Source organism: Dendrobates tinctorius, unplaced genomic scaffold (genome assembly GCF_039654945.1).
Source record: "Dendrobates tinctorius isolate UK_male_01 unplaced genomic scaffold, ASM3965494v1 ptg000129l, whole genome shotgun sequence".
Lineage (NCBI taxonomy): Eukaryota > Metazoa > Chordata > Amphibia > Anura > Dendrobatidae > Dendrobates > Dendrobates tinctorius.
This window is the reverse complement of record NW_027361797.1, coordinates 49333966-49339980: the sequence shown is the minus strand read 5'-3', so window position 1 is coordinate 49339980 and position 6015 is coordinate 49333966. Positions and strand designations below refer to the sequence as shown.

Sequence of the window (6015 nt, the reverse complement as noted above, 5' to 3'; positions counted from 1 at the left end):
CCGCAACCATTCCATGGCGTGCCTTACGGCCGTGAGGGCCGTGATAAAAGATCGAGCTTGCTCGATCTTTTATACGGCGTACGGACACTGCCCCCATTGTAAATCAATGGGGCCGCAATAACAAACGGAAGTTTGTTTTTGCGGTGCACCGTGACTTCCGGGTTTGTGGAACGCTTTTCTTTTTTCCAATACTATTTCCATAATATTGGGGGGAAAAAAACGCCGATCCGCACACTTTTTTGAGGTCCGTTATTGCGGCAGACCACAAAAAAATGTACCAATACAGGCTGCAATAATGGACCGCAAAAAATGCGGTAAGTGCAAATGTAGCCTTAGGAATGTGCACATTGTAGATTTCAGACTGAAGGCAGCAAAACCGCACAAATGGATACAAGAACCCCAATTCATCATTTGCAATTTTTTTTATTTACGTCACTTTTCTTTTCTTTTTTTTTATCTCTTGGCGTTTGTTTTGCCAAATTCATCCAAATGACGCTTTCAGTTCAAGAATTTTGCACAAAAGTTTAACAAAGTTTTTTTTTTTATTCCTTTTTCTGCTTGACGTATAAAATCACTCCAGAGGGTACTGGAGTAGAGTTGCACCAAATTTTGCAAATTTTTAAAAAGTCAATGAACTGGGCGAAAACATCTGAAAAGCCCAAACTTTGCCCATAATAGCAAATATTGAAAAAGAAATGAAGAGGATTTTAAAAAAGGCGCAAACTACAATAAGAGCGTGTGCACACGCTGCGGATTCTGCTGCGGATTGATCCTCGCGAATTTTGCAAAATCTGCAGGTAAATCCGCAGGTCAAAAGACCTGCGGATTAGGCTGCGGTTTTGCCCTGCGGTTTATCACCTCTACAATGGAGGAGATGGTAAACCGCTGCTGAATCCGCAGAAACAATTAACATGTCAATTCTTTCTGCGGATTAGAAACTGCAGCAAATCTGCGTGGAAAAATCTGCACCGTCTACACTGCGGTTTCCATTTCCCATAGGATATTATGGTACTGTACACTGCAGCAGAAACTGCTGCGGATCTGCAGGGCCAAAACCGCTGCGGATCCGCAGCAGAATCCGCATCGTGTGCACACAGCCTAAGAATCTGGCGCAAATGAAAAACAAGCAGAAAAAAAAGACAGAAAACAGGCACAAATGTAACAATGAATTGGAACCAAAGGATAAAGAAGCACTTGTGAGACAAAAGAGAAGAGCGCCAATTCATCATTTGCGCTAGTCTTTTTTGCTGTTTATTGTGCAAAACTTTTAAGAATGGTGCATCCAGGTTCATTAACTTGACGCAAAGTCAAACATTGTTTTTTTTTTTTTGTCTCAAACTGCTTTTTTTGCAGCTTTTTAGAGTAAAAATTTGCACTTTATGCTTTATGGGACAAAACTTCTGGCATAGTTAAAAAAAAAAAAAAAAAAAACACCAGGGAGGGGCTGGAGTGAAGTTGCTCCAAAATGTGGGAATTTTTTTCTAAAAAGGCACAATTGATGATTAAGGTGAAAACATATGAAATTGCTAAATTCTGCCCACAAAGTGGAAAAAAAACTAACAAAAAGGAGGCGAGCACATAAAAAACAGACTTAAAAAAAAAGGCACAAGTACAATAATGAATTGGGTGCAAACGAAAAAAGTCGCAAAAGACACAAAGAAAACCATTCCATGAACAGATGTAACTGATAACGTATATTTAGTGGTTAACAAGCTGTAGTGAATAGTGACGAGCGAGCGTGCTGGGATAAGGTGTTATCTGAGTATGCTCGGGTGCTAACAGAGTGTCTTCAGCGTTCTCGAAAAATGTGTTTGAGTCCCAGCGACTGAATGTCTAGTGGCTGTTTGACAGCCGCAACACATGCAGGGATATCCTGTTTGTTAGATAATCCCTGCATGTGTTGCGGAGTCGAACAGCTGCGAGACATGCAGACGCGGGACGTGAACATATTTTTCGAGCACGCCAAAGACAGTTGGTTAGCACCCAAGCATGCTGAGATAACACCTTATCCCAGCACGTTCGCCCATCACTAAAGGGGAACAAATGAAATGGAGTAAGGCTGTGAGATGAGATTACACAAGATTTGTTTGTATACTGTATGTATAAAAGCTTGGCAGGGAAAAAGGATAGTAAATTGAAAAACAGTGCCAGCACATTGACATTGGATCCTTTGTTGAGTTGAAAAGGACAAATTCCGACCAATCTGTTACTAATTAGACATTCCTCACCGGTACCTCCTTGTCGGTGATCACTAGCTTGTATTTAGCCTATGAATTTTTGCATTGGTGTATAAAAAACATTGATAAACATTTACTGATCAGGGGTCATTTAATAATAGCCTGTTTACACAGGAAGACCACCCTTTTGCGTGATTCAAGCAGTTTAAACCACAGGTAGCATATATCATATAATTTTTTTTTTTTCTGAAACGCGTCTCAAGAATTTTCAAAATACAGTTTTAAGATCCGTCCAGGAACTATAGGGAGAGACGAGGTTAATCCGGCATCGCCTCCGGCTGACTTCTCTTCGCACTGATCTAGGTGATTGACAGATCTCTCGCTAAGTGTACACATGGGAGACACCTGTGAGTCAACTGGAGCGTCGTGGGAAAGCCAGCTGGAGCGTATCAGAGAAAAATATACCTGGCTGGAGTCGGCAGCGAAGCTCTGAGGTTTGGGCTCCGTGAATCGAGTGAAAGTTTCCCTTCAATGATGCAAATTAAGTGATCTGTATTAGATCGATCCATGCACATAGGCTGCCATTGTTCTTGGCAGCACGAGTCCTGTGTATGCCTGGCGATGTGCTGCCGAGAACGATGATCTTTTTGGTTATCTCACCCAACGAACTGGCATTTTGCTCATTTTTCGACAATCTGCTTGTTTCCTAGGAAAGTTCGTTCACTATTTTAATGAAACACAGTTGAAACTTTGCCATTTATGTCTGGCGACATTGGCTTTATTTTTCTAATAATTAACTAATAATGTCAATAATATTAACCCGACTGTAGGATAGGAGCTGTAGACACAATAGGTAGAAGAGTCTTAATCAAGACTATTTTCAAGCTGCTTTCTATAAAGGTAGCAATTGCTAACCCAGGGCACCATGGTGCTGTGCACTATTGCTCTAAGGGTTCGTGCACATGACCGATTTTCTTGTACGAGTGCAATCTGTGTTTTCCACTGAGAGCACTCGTACCCATGATATTCTATGGGACTGCGCACAGGTCCAATTTCTTTTTTCGGACCGAAGGGTCTGCGGAAAAAAATCAGTAACATGTTCGATTTTGATCTGAGTGTCGGATCAGAATCAGCAATGCAAGTCTTATGGGTTGATGGAAATATAATCTGCAAGATTGGCGCTCGCGTTTCTGTAACTTCTGTATTAATGGACAGAATTCCTACAGCTTTTTTTGCGGTCTGAAGCATTCTTAACCTTTGCAATGCATAGTTCATAGATACAAGATAGGTGAGGATTCTTCATCCAAGGTCTTCCCTGATCACCAATGACTGCGTGCAGCTCCATGAACAGCGGACAGTAGCATATGTAACTGCAGCTTCTTGCCAAGTGACCATAGCCTCTGTCTCTCGTCCTGCTCTTAGCTGCTGTCACTGTTGGGAATGCTTCACAGCTGAATGTTCAGACTCTACAGGGCCCTCCTGTCTATGCTGCACTGGGTCAAAGGAACAAGTCAACTTTTCTGGAGCGAGTAACTGTACAAAGAAATTAATTTACTTTGTTAAGCTATTAAGTAAAGAAGGCAACATATAATATACCTACCTAGTATACGATCTGTTGTGATGTGTGCAAAAAATTTGCCGGACACCCCACCATAGCAGCGGTAGTCCTTTGCTGCCAAGCCAGAACAGTGCAAATCTCTTGCTACTATTAGCATCCCCAGCACCTCTTCTGATTGGTAGATCCATGCGGCGTCATGTGCGCAGCACGCCGCAACTTAATGGAGCCTGCTACAGAGGCTCTTGAGATTCTGCAGGTAGCCAGAGGTACCCGCGCTCTGGTCTGGTGGCCAAAGTCAGCCAATGTGGCCACTGGACAAGGGTTTTGTGAATATTTTTGCTGAGCGCTAGATCTAAATGATTAGTAAGGTGCAGTGCCTCGCAGTGCACATTCAGCATCTACTGTATATATCATGGCGGCCCTACTTGCTGATGTTCCCAAAACTTCCAAAAATCTCCTAGAATAAGTGGTGACTTCCCAGACTCAAAAAATCTGAATGAGACCTCTCGAAAACCAGAGTTTCCAGGAAGTTTCTTGTTACACAGTGTCAATAGACGGCAATGGGCATGGAAGGCTGTGATTTCTCCCGCCATAGATTTGGCTTTAAAAGTTAGCAAGCTGCTGTTCAGTGATGAAAGTATAGAAACTTGTACCACCACGCTGCCCTAATGCTACAGGGTGCATGCATTGGTGCTAACATTGCTCATCTAGATATCCCATACAATGGGGTAGGCAGAATAGAAGTGCCAGCAAAGCAGGCTGACACTGACCCACAGGAGAACATTTGAATCCTCCGGTGGGCTCCTGTGAAAGAGTGGGCCCATTACTCCCTTCATGAACAGTATACACTTGATGCACTATACACAGATGGAGACGGTATCTCATCGTTCAATTAAGAAACTACTGCATTTATTATTCTGTACGAACATAGGCAGAGATGACAGACCCATAGCAGTCCCCATAGGGTCCCACCTTCACAAGTCAAAATTTTCTGCCCTATGTACGGACCACTTTTGCCAGACCTTGTAGGCATAAATGAGTTCATTTGGGCAACAGCCATTCTAAGCTGAATTTGCATGCCCTCGTCAGATCGCAGCCGCTAAGCAGCTTGAGGCCGGGCCAGTACCTGCATGGGAGACTGGCTGGGAATCCCTGGTCCTGTTGACATTTAGGGCAACAGCCATTCTAAGCTGAATTTGCATGCCCTCGTCAGATCACAGCCGCTAAGCAGCTTGAGGCCGGGCTAGTACCTGCATGGGAGACTGGCTGGGAATCCCTCGTCCTGTTGACATTTGGGCAACAGCCATTCTAAGCTGAATTTGCATGCCCTCGTCAGATCGCAGCCGCTAAGCAGCTTGAGGCCGGGCTAGTACCTGCATGGGAGACTGGCTGGGAATCCCTCGTCCTGTTGACATTTGGGCAACAGCCATTCTAAGCTGAATTTGCATGCCCTCGTCAGATCACAGCCGCTAAGCAGCTTGAGGCCGGGCCAGTACCTGCATGGGAGACTGGCTGGGAATCCCTGGTCCTGTTGATATTTGGGCAACAGCCATTCTAAGCTGAATTTGCATGCCCTCGTCAGATCGCAGCCGCTAAGCAGCTTGAGGCCGGGCTAGTACCTGCATGGGAGACTGGCTGGGAATCCCTCGTCCTGTTGACATTTGGGCAACAGCCATTCTAAGCTGAATTTGCATGCCCTCGTCAGATCGCAGCCACTAAGCAGCTTGAGGCCGGGCCAGTACCTGCATGGGAGACTGGCTGGGAATCCCTGGTCCTGTTGACATTTGGGCAACAGCCATTCTAAGCTGAATTTGCATGCCCTCGTCAGATCGCAGCCGCTAAGCAGCTTGAGGCCGGGCCAGTACCTGCATGGGAGACTGGCTGGGAATCCCTTGTCCTGTTGACATTTGGGCAACAGCCATTCTAAGCTGAATTTGCATGCCCTCGTCAGATCGCAGCCACTAAGCAGCTTGAGGCCGGGCCAGTACCTGCATGGGAGACTGGCTGGGAATCCCTGGTCCTGTTGACATTTGGGCAACAGCCATTCTAAGCTGAATTTGCATGCCCTCGTCAGATTGCAGCCGCTAAGCAGCTTGAGGCCGGGCCAGTACCGGCATAGGAGACTGGCTGGGAATCCCTGGTCCTGTTGACATTTGGGCAACAGCCATTCGAAGCTGAATTTGCATGCCCTCGTCAGATCACAGCCGCTAAGCAGCTTGAGGCCGGGCCAGTACCGGCATAGGAGACTGGCTGGGAATCCCTCGTCAAGTTGACATTTGG

At 45.4% G+C, this 6015-nt stretch overlaps 1 protein-coding gene across 2 annotated transcripts in view; it reads left to right on the top strand.

Annotated features, from left to right (window-relative positions):
- The window catches only part of ADAP1 (ArfGAP with dual PH domains 1), a 327348-nt gene that overhangs the window by 218060 nt on the left and 103273 nt on the right, over nt 1-6015 (top strand). The gene's annotated exons all lie outside the window — the stretch shown is intronic.